We start from the raw sequence: 19,105 nt of genomic DNA on the forward strand, positions 1-19,105 counted from the left end.
TTTGCTTGGAGTTGCACGCAGGCTAAGGAAATCAGGGATGTGTTGTTTCCAGGGCCAAACATCTCCATCTTTTCTCAGGCTTTTCCACACAGGAGAAAGATGCTGGTTATCAGTTTGAATTTCCACCAATCTGCAATTTTTATGTGACCTGACAAATACACATATTTAATATTATAAATGACAGTGTTGCTGGAATAACTTTATTTTCAAGATTAGCAAATGCTTTTAGGATCACTAGTCTTAAATGTATTTTCACTCTCTTAAAAAGTGTATTCTGTATAGAAAACATCAAAACACTGAATCAAAGAATGACTCTTCAAACATATTAACTTAAATGCAATATAGTAGAATTTATGGCTATAATTTTTTATTTGCGGTTTCAAAGATATCTACGTGGAAAATTATTAATCAAGGGGCACTTCAATGGAAAAACAACCATATCTTTCAAAAAGCATCCTTTCTATTTTTGAATGGGGTATCTTTTATGAGTTTTTGGGTCTCTCATGTTAATGAGACATTCTGTATTGGTGAGACCCTTTGATGATTGGCACTTTTCTGTTATATTTTTGAAAGTCTTCCCTTTCAAACAGTTTTTGCAAGCTAATATTAATATATTTATCAAGGTTTAAAGAAACTATGAACTTTCTGGAATTTGTAAAGAAATTGAGAGAATTAAATGCTTATAGGAAGCATACTAAGAGAAAAGATTTCTTTTAATCAAATTTAGTTGCCTGAGTTACAATCTTATTTATGTAGTGGCCAATACTTGCTTGGATTTTACCATGATTCTTTTCTTTTTTTTTTTAAGATCTTATTTATTTATTTGACTCAGCAAGAGAGAGAGAGAGTGCACAAGCAGGGGGAGAGGCAGATTCCCCACTGAGCAGGGAGCCCCATGCAGGGCTTGATCCAAGGACCCTGGGATCATGACCTGAGCCAAAGGCAGACGCTTAACCGACTAAGCCACCCAGGCGCCCCTAAAGATCTCTATCTTTTAATTCTCTGACTTTCCTGTTTCTTCTACTGCTTCCTTTTTTTTTTTTTTTAAGATTTATTTATTTATTTGAGATAGAGAGAGGAGGGGGAAGAACAGAGGGAGAGAGAGAGAGACAGCCTTAAACAGAACTGCTTCCGTTTTTAATGAAAACATTTTAAAGTTCAAGTGAAGGATTCTAAGTCTATTGCTCTGAGTTCTTTATAAAGAATCCATTAACAGAGTTTTTTCACTCAAGATGGAAGATACATATTAGAAAACTGTTCTCACCCACTTCTGTCCCATTAACTTTGAACAGAATGAGTCAAGGATGTGGAACTGCAGAGATGTCCTGATGATTCTGAATTCTCAGTTCTCATTTGTCACACTGCACAAGTAGAAGTCAGCTAGAATACTACGATCATTGTTGTCTTACTGCATCCGTTACTCATCTTTAATAGCAGTAATAGAGACTCTCTGGGAGGTATTAACAACTTCATCTCTCTTGGATAAAGCCTCTTCCCTCTTTGTACTCTAGCCATATTGCCTTCTTCAGTTTCTTCATGTCCTTTCTAACTTCAGGGCCTTTGTACATACTGCTCTTTCTAGCTGGGATAATTCCTCCTTGGCTTATATTGCATTAATTGCTATTCATTCTATAAATCTCAACTTAAATGTGAGCTTCTTTTGAAGGACTCTCCTGACTACCCAGATTTGATAGGTTTTCCAAATAAACCTTCCTGTAACAGAGTGTATTTCCTCCTACCACTTACCACAATTGCAATGAATGAAAAAGTTAATTCTTTCTGTAAATCTTTCTCTCACATCTGCTTTTGCTGCCAGTCTAAATAGTCAATCATGGTAAGGACTGTCTTTGCCTTGCTGATAGCTATATTCCCTGGTGCCTAGCACAATTCCTGGAATATAGAAGTTACACCATAATCAGTTATTGAGAGAAAGAAGGGGGAAAAAGGATTTATGAAGAAGCTGATTATTTTTCAGTTCCTTTCATCCATATTTAAGAAAATGGGTACATAGAAAATATTTTGAAAGTGTCCGTGAGCTAATATCTTATCCTAGAGTCACAATTAGAATATTTGAAGGAGGTGACAGGGTCATAAAGTTATGGGAAGGTGGTATAGCATCACAGACACCACATTGGTATAGAGCAATGCAGAAGAAAATAACCCCTGGATCAAGGTTTTGGACACATGGAGCACGACAGAGGCAGTTATCAACATATAATATTTGAAATAGAACTTTGAGTTTGATCAACAACTGGCCTTTTTTTTTTTCATTCAACAATGAGAGCACAGTGTATGCAAAACGCTCTAGAAAATCCTGCTGAGATAGAAAACTGAAGAAAAAATATCTTAACTGCCTGCAGTATAAAGGGCAAAACAGAATAAGGAGGGGAAAAATGGCAAAATGAACTAAATGCAACATTAGAAGTACAGGCAGAGTTCCATGAGCTTCCCAGCGCATCAGGAGCAGAGAGCAGATGCAGGCGGTAGGAAAATGCACAGCACATATAGAAAATCACAAAGAGGCCAATTGAGGACTGTTCTGAGGAACGTTGAATGCCAGCCATGCTAAGAAATTTTGAGAGCAAGAAATAATAAATTATGTTTGTTTAATTTTTGTTTTTGTTTCTTTTTCCACAAGTAACCTGGAAGTCAAGGTGGGAAATAAACAAAACAAATGAGGGCATGAGACGGACAGTGGTTACAGTGAAGAGCCTATTGAAACAATTCAGGTAAGAGATGAGCATATTATGCCTTGTGTTATTAATGGATCAGATATACAAAATAGGAAGTATTCCTTGGATAATTGAAGTGAACACTTTCTTTTTTAAAGTTTTTTCAAAAAAAAAGTTATTTATAAATAGTATCAAACTTACAGAAAAGTTGCAAGAATAAAAATAGTATATGCATTCAGTATATGTATTCTGCTGTTTGTGGTGAAAAGCCACAGATATGATTGATTACTTTTGGAATAGAATCAGATAAAAAATACACAGTCATTTTTATTATAAAGCCCCTTTGTTAATGGTAGGTTAAAGGAATGTTGTTTTGACAGTCCATAGAATGTATCTTAGTGTGCATTTATGTTGTTCACTTGGCCAATATTTGCTCATTTGGGTTTTTTAGAAATGAAGACAATAACATTTTAAAAATTCATAATTTTTATAATTACCGAAGAGACTGAGAGATACAGAAAGTATAAAGAATAAAATAGTATCACTTATAATCCTTCCACACAGAGGTATCCTCTTCTAATATAAATATAAATAATTTTGGCATATTTTTTCAGTCATATATACATGAATATTTAATATACTTGCAATCATACTGGTGTACATCATACAATCATATGATGTTGTCTATTTTGTTTTCATTATCACTTTGTGAGATCATCTCCAAATTATAAGAATCCATTTAAATATCTCATTTTATTTTATCTTTTTTAAATCTGATTTCAATTGTCAAATATTATTCAGAATAATTTTTGTAAGAGAATTTGATTTATCATTTTTGTAGCTGGTCACTGAGATACTTCCAGATACTTTTGATAATGTAAAATAATCTTTGATGTGCATCTTTATGCATAAGTATTTTCTCAACTCTCTGATTATTTCCTTAAAATAAATTTCTTTTTTTTTAAGATTTTATTTATTTGAGACAGAGAACACGAGCTGCAGGGGGCGGGGGGAGGGGCAGAGGGAGAAGGAGAAGCAGACTCCCCACTGAGCAGGGAGCCCACCATGGCGCTAGATCCCAGGACCCTGAGATTGTCACCTGAGCTGAAGGCAGACCCTTAACAGCCTGAGCCACCCAGGTGCCCCCCAAATAAATTTCTGTAAATGGAATTCCTACATCAAATTAAATAAACTTAAAAAAAAAAATCTCACTACATATTGCCCAAGAGTATTCTAGAAAGTCTATACCAACATATAGTCCAAAACCAGAAACTTAATTGAAATTTTTATATTTTCTCTTTTATATTTATTTGACTCTTAGTGTGTTGACCATTGTTTTTGTGCTTTTTGTCTGGTTCAGTTTATTCTATGAATTGTTAGTTGATATCTTCTCATCTGTTATTTTCTTGGTATACTGGTGTTTTCATTGACAGATTAAAGCCCATTTTATATTAAAAGTTTTATTTCCTTTTTGTAAGTGAACTTAGTAATGTTTTAACTGAAACAAAGAATTTAAAGGGGTGCCTGGGTGGCTAAGTCAGTTAAGCATCTGACTTTGACTCAGGTCATGGTCTCAGGGTCCTAGGATCTGAGTCTGCTTATTTCTCTGCCCCACCCCTACTTGTGCTCACTCCCTCTCTGTCTCAAATAAATAAATAAAATCTTAAAAAAAAAGACTTAAAAACAGATATATTTTTTCTAAATTCTTGGTCAGAGTGATAAAACCATTTGTTTCAGGGGCGCCTGGGTGGCTCAGTCATTAAGCATCTGCCTTCGGCTCAGGTCGTGATCCCAGGGTCCTGGGATCGAGCCCCACATCGGGCTCCTTGCTCAGCGGGGAGTCTGCTTCTCCCTCTCCCTCTGTCTGCTGTTCTGCCTACCTGTGCTCTCTCTCTCTCTCTGTCAAATAAATAAATAAAATCTTTAAAAAAAAACAAAAAAAAAACATTTGTTTCATAGAGAATTTTATGATTTCTACTTTGTACTTAAATTTTAGTAAACCTTTTAAAACCTTAGTAAATTTTGATAGATTTATCTATCAAAATCTCTTGTTCTGAGTATAATTGTGGATACAGGTGAGTCTCGATTAAATTCAAACACTAGTTAAAAATCCAGTGTAGTTGAATTTCTAGAAATCATGCAAAGCCATTGACTACTTAAAATGATTTTTATAATTGACAAATTATCTTTTTATAAATAAGATTCACAGTGTTCCACTTTATTTTGCATTCTTTGTGATAATTTACAACACACTTTCACCTATACCACAAGTTGACTATTGGGAGCCCAAATCCAATTACAACATGCAGAAGAATTTTAATTATCTGCAAGTCATGGCTCCCAAGACTTGTTGAAATTTGAGTTCAGAGAATCTAATGTCTCCACATTTGGCTTTGATACTCGCTATGGGCATGAGAAGTGTTGCTGGTCTTGACTTCAGTGAGTTCAAGCAATAAGGCTTTCTGCTGCTGACCGCCTGGGCAAAGATCCTCCGTGCAGTTGGTAATGCAGTTTTGCCTTTTGTTCAAGTCCCTCCCTCCATGGAATCCGGTCCTAACCCCATGCCTGTCAAATTCTTGCGTTTCAAACTGAATAACCAAGTAACAATCATTTACTGCTGAGGAGGACCTTTCCTTTTTAGAGGAGGTATGCATGAGCTCATTTATTTGCCAGATCGTGCCAGATATTTTCTGTTTGCCCTCACCCACCATCCCCATTCACTTTCTATTCTTCTCTGCCTGGGGGCTTATCTGTATGGATACCATCAGCAGGGCTTCCATTCCCTGGTTTCTATTTATTTTCAGCCATTGGGGAAATGGGAAAGAAATAAGAGAGACAGGTTAGGGCGTTTATTCACCTGGCTAAACTCCATGTGAGGTCACCTGTTTTAACTAAAGGTTGTCCCTCCTTGTGTGATAGCCTGCCGTATGTGATTTTTGCTCCCCACTGGTTTCAGGAAGTTTTTCCTCCCATCATCTCTTCCACTTCAGTGTGGTAACCATGCCACTGCTGCTAGTCCTAGAGTCCGTGAATACTCCTCAGCAATTAGTTATTACTTCATAATTACTACTTTCTAATTAGCTTTTCTTTTTTATAATAAATTATATTTGTTATCTATTACTATGTAACAAATTACCTCTAAACTTCTGAGCTTAAAACAGTAATAAATCATTATGTCACTGTTTCTGTGGGTCAGGAATTTAGGAGTGATTTGGCTGGGTAGGTTGGAGAAACAATTCTCCATGAGTCCCTCACATATCTACATTTATTGAGAGAAAAGACATTGGTTGCCTTAATTCTGAGCTATCTTTTCAATTATATTTGCAGAATGACTTCCCTTGGCAGATAGATAATTCTTTCTCTTACCTGAACAAAGTATAGGCATCCTTAGTGACCGTGATAAAAGATTTGGGTTTCCTAAACTCAGGATTTCTCTCATGTAATACAATTCAGTGTGTATGCAAGTGTTACCTGGCCCCATTCACATTGCTCTGTGGGAATTAAGACTCAAACCCAGCTCAAAAGAGAGCTAATAATCTGATTATTGTACCTGCTCTGAAAGATAAAGTTCTTTGTTTCTGACCCAGGAATCTTGTGTCTTCTGCAAGTATCCATGAAAATGAAGCAGGGTAATATGTTAGTTGACAAGTGGGGTAAAATCTTAAACCTTTGACAATTCTTGACAGGTAGTCTTGGCTTAGGGATTCTCATGGAGTTTCAGTCATGATGTTGGCAGATGAAGGCCTGACTGGAGATGGACAGTCGACTTCCAAAATGACTGACTCACATGACTGGCAAGTTGATGCTGGCTGTTGTCAAGAGACCTTGGTTCCTTGCCACATGAAATTCACCATAGGCTGGTCTGAGTATTTTCCCAACATGGAAGCCAGTTTCTCCAGAGTAATTGATCGAAGAGAGTGCAAGGTAGAAGGCACAATGTCATAAGACCTGACCTAAGAAATCACACTGCCATTTCCATAACATCCTATTGGCCTCACTGGATAACACATCTATTCAGTGTGAGAGGTGACTACACGAGGGCATGAATACTGTGAGGCAAAGATCATTGCAGTCCATTTTGGAGGCTGGCTACCATATAAAGTGTTCTCAAAATATCTCAGTTTGTGTTTAATGTCTCTTTCCTGACTGAAACTTATTTATATGTGCTCTTAACTCCTGTAGGCATGTTGTATTTTGGATTTGCTTTCTTTACTGTCTTAATGCACATACTCCTAGGGCCATTAATTCCATTTACAAGGAAATATCAAGTTACAATCTTTGAGTAATTTGACCAAAAATTTGCAATCAGTATGAGACTAAAGATACACGAAATCTAATACTCCTTCCAGTATTCAAAACAGTTTTTTGGATAGGAAATATAAAAATGAATGGAGAGTAATAATTTTGAAATCTTCTTATGTAAATTGGATTAACATGTAGGCAGATAATTACTTAAGTGGCATAATTGAAAGAATGTGTCTATCAAAATATCTTTCCCCGTCTCCTATCAGAATGTACTCTAAAGTGTCTATAGTAAAAGTTATTGTTGGAGAGTCATCCAGGAAAGTCTATATTTTGTCTTGATTAAGGCATTACATTTTATCAGAAGGGCAGTGTATTACCTTGGTCTTTAGTTAATGATTTTAAAATTGTCATTTAATAATTAAGTTATTTATAATTAAGTTCAATCCCTAAACACCTATTGTCTCCTAGCAGAAAGCACACACATACAAGGTTGATTTTATGGGACATAAAGGCTTGAGAAAGTCCAGAGACCCATGTGGTTTTGTGCAGTGGGAATCTCAGACAATTTAATACTATATTTGAAGGTGCCTAAAGGAATGACAGTGACTATAAGAAATTCTGTACCCTTCACAAATTCAACTTGAGTTGACCCTAATAGCTGAAATGCACTAGTAATTCACTTTTTAATGAAAGAAAGGTGAACAGTTGTACCATTATTGTGTAAACAAGCTTGAAGAGCTGTGAATTACTTCTTTTACAGAAAGTAAAGTATTAGGTGACTGCAACAGTGTGATATTGTGGTTAGGAGTATTCTGAGGTTAGAAATCTTACAAAAAGGACAACCCCCCCACCAATTTTCAGTGAAAGTATATTTATTTTTTGTCAGTGTTTAGAGCTGAAATATAAGTTTACATTTATCTTTATTTTAAACTTTTTTCATTCTTTCCTTTTAACTCATTCCTATAACAATTCTGTTTTCTGCAGCTTCCTTGACAGAAAAAACTATGGAGTTTTTCCAATCCAATAAGCAAGATTAGAAGGGAGACATCCCTCAACCAAACCTCAACCAAAAGACCTCAGGTCTTTGGTGTATGGGAGGTCTTCAGAGCTATTAATTTGGTAAAGCATCTGACAGCTTGGAGTGCTTTTATAGATGCCTGGGATGGGTGCTACATTTTTAGTGTAAAATACCTCTACATTCTGAAGATACCTCAGCTCTTTACTGTGAGGGTCAGAGTATGAGCACACTCTTTCAAGATATCTAAGGGGAGAGAGAGAAATGAACACAATTGTACACTGCATACTTGAATCCCTTGGGTGTGACATTGAAACATACTTTTGAATGAGGCTTGACATGTTACCATAAAGCCCCCTGGCTGAGACGGAAACAAAATAGCCATGTTAATCTAGTGCCTGCTGACAGAGTTGCTGTTTGTTCAATGTTCAATCTCTGATACTTATTTTGCACTTTAGTGTGGATTATCCTATTAGATCTCCTGATGTGGGATTGTGGGACAGACTTCAGTAAAGGGTAGAGTCACAGGTGCTCTCACAAAGTGCCCCTTTTGTTTCCTTCAGCCAGCTGATACTTAGTTTTCCTTTGCCAGTTGTTAATTGTTCAGAGATTGAGCCAATGAAACTAATAAAACCTATTTTCCATGGTTATGGCTCTCTCCTTCTTCTCTCTTCTCCCCTCCCTTCCCCTTCCCCCCTCACCCCCTTTCTCTCCTTCTTCTTTCCCTCCCTCCCACCCCTTCCTTGATAGGGATGAACAAAAGAAGCCCCAATTATTTTTGGAAGCCAACTTAACCCACTAGGAGAAACAGCCATAGGATAATGGACCAGAGAGATGGGAGAATTAAGCCCCATGATGATATCCTTAGGCCATTCTATTTGTCCTGCTGGGACTTGCCCTATATCTAGGGCAGGGACAGTCAATTTCCTCATTACTGAAGCCATTCTGAATGGGGTTTCTTATAGTTGCATCTGAAATCATCCACTCTCACACATGGAACATATGGAAAAAAGAGAGGTAAGCAGAGGCCTGGCATGAGTGGCCCTGCTTATTGGTCATCCTCCAGAATTGGGATAGAGGAGAGGTGGGAGGTATTAGAAGCTTTTATGTAAATATATGTTTTAATCAGTTTGTTGGCAGTGACCTAAATAGAGTAATATGTTGGGAAGGTAATATTGGGGGAAAATTGTGCCTGTTCCATATTTTGGGAAATCTTCTATGGCAGATTTAGCATTGTCTTTTAGAAGGGCACATGAGGGCCATCCATTAGGCCCCTGCTCCCTCAGGGGGTTCTTCTCTTTTTAGTTTAATATATTATGTTTCTGGATGAGATTTTGCTTGAAAAAAGGTTCATAATCAAAGACTGAAAACTACTCTTTAGCAATACATACTCATTTTGTCACTGTTCTGTGATAAACACAATGAGTGCTCCAGATACTGCTTATCATATGTCATCCATTTGCATCCATACCTGACTTCTTACATCTATATCTGACTTCTGGCAAAGCCATCACGGTTTAGTGTTCTCATTTAGACTGTCATCACCACCCTTTCCGTGTGAGGATGAGGTAGAGGTGCTGCCGTTCTATCTCCGTGTCTTTCATTCTCCTCTCCAATGCCACTTAACAAGGAATATACAACTTTGTCAACATTCAGTACAGATCTTCAACCTACATGCGTAGTCAGGCTATTTTTTTCTTCCAGGGATGAATTTGGCTCTAAGATCTCAGTTTGCATTGTTCCGTTAGAAAAACAAAAACAAAAACAAAAAACAAACATTTTGTATTTTTTTTTTAAAGATTTTATTTATTTATTTGAGAGAGAGAATGAGATAGCGAGAGAGAGCATGAGAGGGGGGAAGGTCAGAGGGAGAAGCAGACTCCCTGCCGAGCAGGGAGGCCGATGCGGGACTCGATCCCGGGACTCCAGGATCATGACCTGAGCCGAAGGCAGTCGCTTAACCAACTGAGCCACCCAGGCACCCCCAAACATTTTGTATTTTTATGATTACCAGATATTTGTCTTTTTTTCTCATTTTGAGTCCAATAAGTTTGTTTATTTGTTTGTTTACATATTTTTTGTGAGTAGGTGAATTGGCAGTTGTTCACTGGATCCAATCAGAATATACTGATTTCCCTGTTTAAGTCAGCAAACTTTCTGCTTAAATAGAAAACAATAGTTGTACCAGAAGCATCAACAACCACCTTCAGAAAGAGAAAACAAAATGTCCTAATGGAGGATTTTTTATGTATAACTCAATTGCTTTGGTAAAATATCTACTGGCAAAGCTGAACCTAAACAGCATTTCACATGCATCCTAAACAGCTTGCCTGAAGACTGAAGCATACTCTGGTTATATACTTTCTGAAATCTATCTATATTTTATTTTGTCTAGGAAAAAGATTAAAGAATAGAATTATATTAGAACTGGTGGAGGCATGATCCATGCCCCCTTGATTATATTGAAACATTAAAATGTCATCAGCATGTTAATTTTGTCATCTCAACTGCTTGAGATTTATTCAGCACTTCTATCTATTACATTACTGTGGAAACACAATTTATTCTGATTGTGGAAATGTCATAGGCAGCAACTAAAAACATCTGGAATTCTTGGTTTAGAAAGAATGCCTGGTTTCAATAATGCTATTTCTAAATTAACTTTATCTATGAAGAAGGCAGGAATCATGCATTTTTAAATTATTCAAATTGAAATATTCATTTGGCTCACCAATTTTAACTGAGGAGGTCAAAAATTAAAAGAAAAACAGGATTTGTGGATAAAGAACTATTGTTTTTTAATGGTTGGGAAAAATAAAATGGTCTCCAATGAAAGTGTAGTTTCAGGAAAATACAGTAACCTGGCTTTTTTGTTTGTTTTTCCTCTTCATTATAGGAAGAAAAGCTTGACTAAGTCTGTGACATATCTAGAAAGTAGAAGCAAGGGAGAGAGATGGGTAATTAATTCCACGAAGACAAAAGACAGAATTGTCAGAATGGCACAAAGAAATATGAATTTTGCTTTTATGCTTTACTTTCTCCTTTATAAAAATTGTACATAGAGTACATTTCTTTGCTACTCTTGAGGTGAAAGCCATTCCCCTGCTAAGGACTTGTATACGAGGTGGTGAGGGAGGAAAGAAGCAAATGTTGGTTGATGATATTTAGGGATTTTCTCAGTATGCATATGTGCAACTTTTTACCTGAGATATCTAAGTCCTAAAGCTCTGAAAACTGAAATAAATGCCTATCGGGTGGCAAAAATTGGAGCTAACTTCATGTGAGGTTGTATTCTTCATTTCATTTCCCTGACTATTTAATTTCACCAGAGAATTACTAATTCTAATTACTAATACTAATACAATTACAAGGTGCTGCCCCAGACTTCATGTAGAATGTTTTGTAATTCTTTCCTACAACTTGAAAAAGTCTAAGTTACAAAACACATCTTGTTGGAAAAGTTTCAGATAAGTGTATTATGGATCTGTAGTAAATTCTAGACTCTACCTCCCTGACTCTCACCCCCATCAAAGGCGGTTGTTTCCAACTTGTGTGGGCTTGACTTAAAAATCTTCTGCTGTGAGGCATTATTTGAAACACCTATGCTCACGTCTTAGCTAAAATTCACCTTCAGGTTTCACATCTAGTATAAAATTATTTTGGCAAACTCTATGGAAAATATATTATTATGCTTATTAGATCTATGCAGCTGTTGCATTCCTGCTTCTTATTTTTTAACACTCTTCTAATTTTGGAATATTTTAGATTTACAGAAAAGTTCCAAAGATAGTACAGAGGAACCCCGTATACCATCACCATGTTTCCCTATTACTTTCCTGCTATTTTGAAGAAGCTGGTATTACCAAAGTAGGGTGCTCAGATGTCTGATGATTGGTTAATCATATCGCTCTTTTTTAAGGTCCCCTTATTAGGCTCTGCACATTGCCTATATTTATGATCTTTAATTCTTACAAGTATGTGAAGTGGATATTACTTTTGCATAGTTTAGAAGGGAAAAATGAAGATCCAAGGAAGGAAACTGACTGATCTAGGGCAACTGTTCTCTGATTAACAGAATTAGGTGTCTAACACCGGGACCTCAGTGGCTCCAAAGCACACATTCTCTTGAAAGCACACCCCTCTCTTTAACCCCTGCCTTGTTTTTTTTTTTTTTTAAAGATTTTATTTATTTATTTGCGAGAGAGAATGAGAGACAGAGAGCACGAGAGGGAGGAGGGTCAGAGGGAGAAGCAGACTCCCCGCTGAGCAGGGAGCCCGATGCGGGACTCGATCCCAGGACTCCGGGATCATGACCTGAGCCGAAGGCAGTCGCTCAACCAACTGAGCCACCCAGGTGCCCCTAACCCCTGCCTTGTTGAGGGCCCCTTGGTCAGCAGAATTTGTCTTCCTCCCTCAAGCTCATAATTGGTATTCTGGCTGAAGCCACACCCTCTCTCACCTTACTCAGGGCTGCCCCTCGGAGGACTGTGGGAGATTGGGAAGAGAGCCTGTGGAGTTTAGCATGAGAAGGAGCAGCAGAGGGAAAAACTTACTTTTGCCACTTTTGAGGTTCAGGAATGAGGCCTTTCACAGCTTCTTCCTTTGTTTATACAAAGGCACTTCATTAGCATTGGCATGTGTTCTTTGTCTTCTAAGTGAAAAAGAGAAAGGATGGAGCTTTAGAGGCTGCTTTTTTAATGTTGTCTCCTTTTATCTGGAGGAACAAGCTGTAAAATACCCTTAGAAAACCACTTAAGAGGCTAAAAGGAGGAACGGTTATGAGACCCTCGGATTTTTAAAACGCAGTAGCTTCGTTTGTGTCACTCAAAGGCGTGGTGAAAACAGAAAGGGAGAAACTCTGCCCAGAAGCCGCTAGAGTAGAATTGAGGCAAATAAGCCTCTCCTCAGAGCTTCTCCCTCTCTGAATCTTACAGTCACAACTAGGCTCCCACACAGGTTTGGAGGGATGCCTGGAGGGCAAAAAGGACTGTGTTAGGAAGTACGCTGGAACATTTTGAGTTGAAAACTTTTCAATAAATATATTATACTTGGCTAAATTGTTCATAGTCATCATTAAATAACCCTCTTTTGAACTCCCAAAAGATCTCATATGAAAATACCATACAGCAATTCCCAGATGGGCTATGCATAGTCATGGTATCATTAGAGTATATGTGAAATTAGCTTATTTAGTATTTATTTTATAGAAATTGAAAAGTATTCTTATATTTACAGAAAATAATCCACTTGAAATGTCTTAAATAAATCTGTATTTCTTCCTGTATTGATAATTAAAGCAACATTGATGAAAACAGGTGCTTCTGTGGCTCTGAGGCTCCTTCCATCTTGTGGCTCTGTGTCTTCAAGACATGGTTTCCAGGTTCACCATGGAAGAGGAAAGATGTGGAAATCACATTAGGAAGGTCTTTATAGGCCATTCTTGGATGTGGCTTTTATCAATTCTTCCTGTGCTATGTTGGCTAGATGGGAATTGTGCTATATAAATGGGTATCCACAAAGGAAAAGAAACTGGTGTAGTGAAGAGCTCACTAGTCTCTGCCATACTTATCAAGTTAAAATAATTCTGATTTTATTCAAAATTTTTTCCTGGCTCTTAATTCTGTTAAATAAAATGTCTTATTTTTTTCTCCACCCTTCATCCTAATTTCTCCTTTTTTTTTTTCCTTTTCCAATTTCTCTCCTACCTTTCTCTTGCTTGACTTCAGTTTTCTTCTGTACTACCCCCAGGTCATTGAGTTAGCCAGCAGCCCTTTTTCCGTTACCCACAGTAAACTCATTTCCTGGTTCTGCCACGCTGCTCCCCCCCCACCTCCCTCCCCCAGGTCCTCCATACCTGTGTAACCAAACTAACATGAGTTTGTTCCTTAGTGACTCACAGATAGAAAGTACACCAGGTGGAGTTGCCTCACAAAGGAAACTTTATTTGCAGCATACAAGAAGATCACAGGAAAAACTTCGAAAACTGTGACTCCCTAAGCAAGGGTGAATGGGTTCCTTTTATTTAGGGTTAGGATGAATATTTTGATAGGGAAGCTTGACATCAGATGTAGACTGGCCTAAGACTGCACATGCGCCTTAAGGAAACATGCCTATACATACACTGCATATTATATAAATGAGGCTGGTGCTCCTCCTTGGGCAGAGATTTTAGTATTAAAATGAGGTAAAGGTAACTGTAGGTCACTGCATGGGCCACTTAGTGGTTCATCTGTGCAGGTGAGTTGGGAGGGTTAGCTCAAACTGATCTGGGTAGTCAGGGCCTCCAGGCAGTCATTATTGCTTGAAGGGTGGTTTTGGTTTCCTTCACAGGGTTTTATCTTCCTAGGGTCTTTTACCTGAGTTAAGAGATAAGCTGGAAAGGAGATCTTAAGGAAAAAATGTGGAATAAATGTCAGTGGGTACGAGGAGGTGAACAGTAAAGGTCAGGTTTTGGGGTTTAGCTGGTGACACCTAGTCAATCTAATCTGCTTTATCCACTTTTGTTCCACATGGAAAGCACTACCATCACCACCAGCAACAACAGAAACTCATCAGTCCTTATAAATCTGTTTCTTTTTTTTTATGTTATGTTAATCACCATACATTACATCATTAGTTTTTGATGCAGTGTTCCATGATTCATTGTTTGCGTATAACACCCAGTGCTCCATGCAGTACGTGCACTCTTGAATACCCACCACCGGGCGAACCCATCCCCCCACCCCCTCCCCTCTAGAACCCTCAGTTTCTTTCTCAGAGTCCGTAGTCTCTCATGGTTCGTCTCCCCCTTAGATTTCCCCCCCTTCAATCTTCTCTGTTTCTAACCTCTGCTAAACCCTAATAATGCTCTTTGGCTGTTAGTGATTTGTGATCAATTTACTTTTTTCTTTTCTTTCTCTCTCTCTCTCTCTCTTTTTTTTTTTTTTTACAATTTTTTCGTTTTCTTTTTCTTTACAGTTTTTTTCTTTAAATTTAAGTGGGGTTTGAACTCATGACCCTGAGATCTAGATTTGCATGCTCTACCTATTGAGCTAGCCAAGTGCCCCTATTTTTTCATTTTCCATAGCAAATATTTCAGACTTTTATAGTATACTTCATCTATTTATTACTACCTGCCATAACATCAGAAGGTTGAAAATTAAAAAAAAAAAGAAAACAAATTACCTGCCAAGTTCCCCACAATCTACCTCTAACCAGGTATAAATATACATGGCCTACTTTGTTTCCCAGGACTCTTCTGCTCATACTGCTCCTGGCCCTTACTTCCTTTATCTCTTCTCCATTCTCCATCTACTTCTCCCCATTCTGTATCTTGTTCCTGCTGTGGAGGGAAAACTTTGATTCATCCTTCAAAATGCACCTGAAGTATCACTGTTTTTGTCTACTCTGGCTCCTATAACAAACTACCACAGACCAGGTGGATTAAATAACAGAAATTCATTTTCTCAAGTTCTGGAGGAGGAGAAGTCCAAGATTAATGTGCCATCCAGGTAGGTTTTATTCTGAGACCTCTTCTCTTCAATTGTAGGCAGCCACCATCTCACTGTATGCTCATATGATCTCTTCTTTGTGAGCCTGTGGAGAGAGAGAGAGAGAGAGGGAACAAGCTCTCTGGTGTCTCTTCTTCAAAGGATCAGAGCCCTACCTTTGTCATCTCATTTAACCTTAATTACTTCCTGAGAAGCTCTGTCTCTAAATACAGCCATGTTAGGGGGCTGCCTCACCATTGCTTACAATTTCAGCATGATAACTATTTGACTCTAGCCACAGAAATGTGACCCTTGAAAACAGTCTGTGTCATATTTTAGACTATGTTCATATTTACAACTTTATCATATGAATTTTAGAGGGACACATTCATCTGTAACAATCACCTTTACCATCACCTCCCAGTGATGCATCCTTCGAAGTGATATAGGAAGAGTCTGTGCGTATATCAGTTTCAATAGTGTGTTGCTCTGTCATCGTACTTTTAAAGTGTATTTTTTATCTATCCTCTCCGGACCATGAGCTAGATAGAAATAGAAATCATGTCTGAGTCTCCTTTGTGTCATGTTCAATAGCTAGCACTGATTCTACGACTGAGTAGCTTCTCTATAGTTATTTTTGATTGATCGATTGATCCTCAAGATCCTGAAAGTCAACTAAATGATCAAAGAAAGATTATATATAGCTTAATAGAATGATGCATTTAATTTTGAATATTTTGAAATTGATTCCCTGTATATGGCATGTGTTAATTCTTCAATGGAACATTTAATTCAGCTCAGTTCTATGATCATTTGGAGAAAATACCATTTGCAAGTACCAGCTTGAGTACATGTATAAATTCCTCAAGCCCTAGAATGGAAAAATTTGATGTTCATTCCATTGAGCTTGTATATCTCAAAAGGCTGCTAGTATAAAAATTGGAAGCTTATTGTGAATTGAGCACAGTATCTAGAGTTATAGCTATTTCTTTCAAGAGGTCTGGGTAGTTCAAGCATTTGTTTTAAGGCCCTAAAGCCTTTTTTATCATCATTTTAATCCTGACCTGATTCAAGTTTTTTTTTTTTTTGTTTTGTTTTGTTTTTACCAATTACATCTTGGAATTGTAGATTAGATTTTTTTTTTTTTTAGCTTGCTGTTTGTGATAATTCTTACTAGTTCATCAACTCCATAGTTGTCAGAAAGGCATTTTTGCATGAAATTTAATTTCTGCAATGAAGGTTGAAAAATTATCTTGTTTCATCAATAAGAAAAACTCTACCACATTTCCCCCCCTCTTTTCTGTCAGATCAAAATAATCTCTTGAATTATCTGTATAAAATATTTTGCATTGTTCTGGCAATGATCTGGCTCCATCCCTGGATAGGAAATTGGGCATGTGTGTCTAGGCATCCAGAGGAATATGTTTACCAATGAATTATCTTCCAAGGTTTTGACACCACCATCAGTTATGCCAGATGCAAATCATTTACTCTCTGTCAGTTCAAATACACAGTCTTGTTTGGATGGCTTAAATCTATGCTGGCACCAAAATACAGCAAGCAATATTGCTCAACTTTTGAGTTGAAAGCATAGACAAATGTATACAGCGCCAAAACATGGAAATAATACAATGTAGGCTGAATTTTGCTAAGTGTTACTTAATGTTAGCATAGCTTGAGATTGTCAAAGGAATAGTGACATTTCCTACCGAGAACAGGAAATGTTCTTCTACAATGGTAGACATAAATGTTTGACATGGAGTTTTAAGATGACTGTCATGTTCTATATGGCCCACAATCCTGCCAGATCTCATGAAGTCAAAAATGAAGCTCATGGTAAATACCTCAGGGAAATGCCAAATTAAATTCTGGAATTTGGGGACTTAATAATAATGACTTCAGTGCTACAATATTTCATAGAATTTAGCATCATGTCTATAGACCATGAACTGTTAGATTAATGGCCTCAAGAGTAAAAAAGATTTGACCAATTTTTCTTATTCTTTCCTACTTCTGAATCAAGGCAGATCATGGTACAAAAATTTAGATTCTTAACTCATTAATTTTTTGGCTTTTGGCATAAAGACAGCTGAAGTAAACAAAGTTGACCAATATTTTGACTTACTGAATAGATACAATTTCTGTTTGTATGAAATAATGGGAGAATTTAATAAAATATCCTAGTTGAGGACAGTGGGTTAAGGTCACACACAGATCACTGAGTTAGAAAACCCAGATTTGAGTATTAGTTCCACTACTTCGTTGCAGTATTGACTTTTCCAAGCCTCCATTTTCTTATCCATAAAACAAGAAAGATACTTCCTAACTTATAAAAGTAATGCATTGATTTAAAAAGTGAAGTATGTTTATATACATATTTAGGACAACTGGCAATTGTTACCGACATGTAACAAGTCATAAGGACTTTAATTGAGCTGAATAATCAAGATAACCAACTGTTAAAAAAAAAACAAAAAACCTTCCTTTTCTTGGGTAAAACAAATCTTACCTTATTTAATGTTTTCCTGGTTTCTTTCACTTTGGCCTTTTCCTCCAGTTAGATTTAGATTGGGCTAGGTAATCACATTCCTAGTTAAAATTTTTCTCAGAGTCAGGACTTAAAGAACATCCCCAGATCCAGCAATAGAGGAAAACACACCTTTGTGCCAGAAAATACTTCTGCTACTTAGGTCTTTTTATATGTTTCTGTATAAAGTGGTTACACAAAATAAATAAGTGACCGTGGAATTATTTTAAAATCTACATATTTATGATTTAAGAGCATTTTGCTTTTCCTTGGTCAAGATAGTATTTTTGCTAGTTGCTCATCAACCAGGACAGTGGTTCTCAACCAGAAGAGATTTTGCCCTCTGGAGAACATTGGTAATGTCTGGAGACATTTTTAACTTTTATGACTGTGGTGGGTGGAGGGGAATCACCAGCATCTAGTGGGTACAGACCAACAATTCCACTAAACATCGTACAATACATAAGACATCCCACAGTAAAGAATTATCTGGTCCTGTCAAGGACCATTATCTGGCTGCTCTTGAGAAACCATTTCTATCAGGTTTGTATCATACAGAGTTGAATTCTCGCTTTTCTGAACTAGTAGAAGACTGATTTAGGGATGCTAGAGTATATTTAAACACATTTTCAGCATCATGCACAGGTAACACATTTCAGGAGGAAAGCACGCACAAATTTCTCATTTCCTACAGACAATGAGCATGCAACATGAGAGGTTTAAGCATTCTAATTTGAGCACATGGGAGTGTAGCATTTTATAACTTTATTATCCCTGGTAGGGGAGGAATGTCATATACCTGTTGATAAATTATTTTCTGCAATCAATTAAAACAGTTACCCGTAAATAGGTTTCACTTTTTAATACATATTTTTATTTGAACTAACAGAGAAAATATTTTCTAAATTGAGCCTTGACTACTCTCATCATCATAAGTGAAAACTAGAGAAGATCATGAAATCCGTCTACCTCTTCATTTTACAACTGAGAAAATTGGGAGACAAAGAGGCTGAGCAACTTTCCCAAGGTTATAAAGTTTGTTGTGTGTAGTGTCAGGGCCATATTTCTAGTCCAGTCACTTAATTATCAATATTTTCATTTTAATGCTGTCATTCATTATAAATACATTCAACTTCATTGCTCGTTTTTCAAAGAACTTTCTTGGTCCCCTCTTGCC

The 19,105-nt window shown here is 37.1% G+C and overlaps 1 long non-coding RNA gene across 1 annotated transcript in view; it reads left to right on the forward strand.

Annotated features, from left to right (window-relative positions):
• The first annotated feature begins 2,632 nt into the window (after positions 1-2,632).
• Positions 2,633-19,105, forward strand: part of LOC145720799 (uncharacterized) — a 174,933-nt gene continuing 158,460 nt past the window's right edge. The window contains exon 1 of the long non-coding RNA XR_014144010.1: positions 2,633-2,729. This is a non-coding gene — a long non-coding RNA (uncharacterized LOC145720799). The remainder of the gene's footprint in view (positions 2,730-19,105) is intronic.

The sequence above is a fragment of the Leptonychotes weddellii genome, chromosome 3, assembly GCF_054177405.1.
Source record: "Leptonychotes weddellii isolate Sample4059 chromosome 3, ASM5417740v2, whole genome shotgun sequence".
Classification (NCBI taxonomy): domain Eukaryota; kingdom Metazoa; phylum Chordata; class Mammalia; order Carnivora; family Phocidae; genus Leptonychotes; species Leptonychotes weddellii.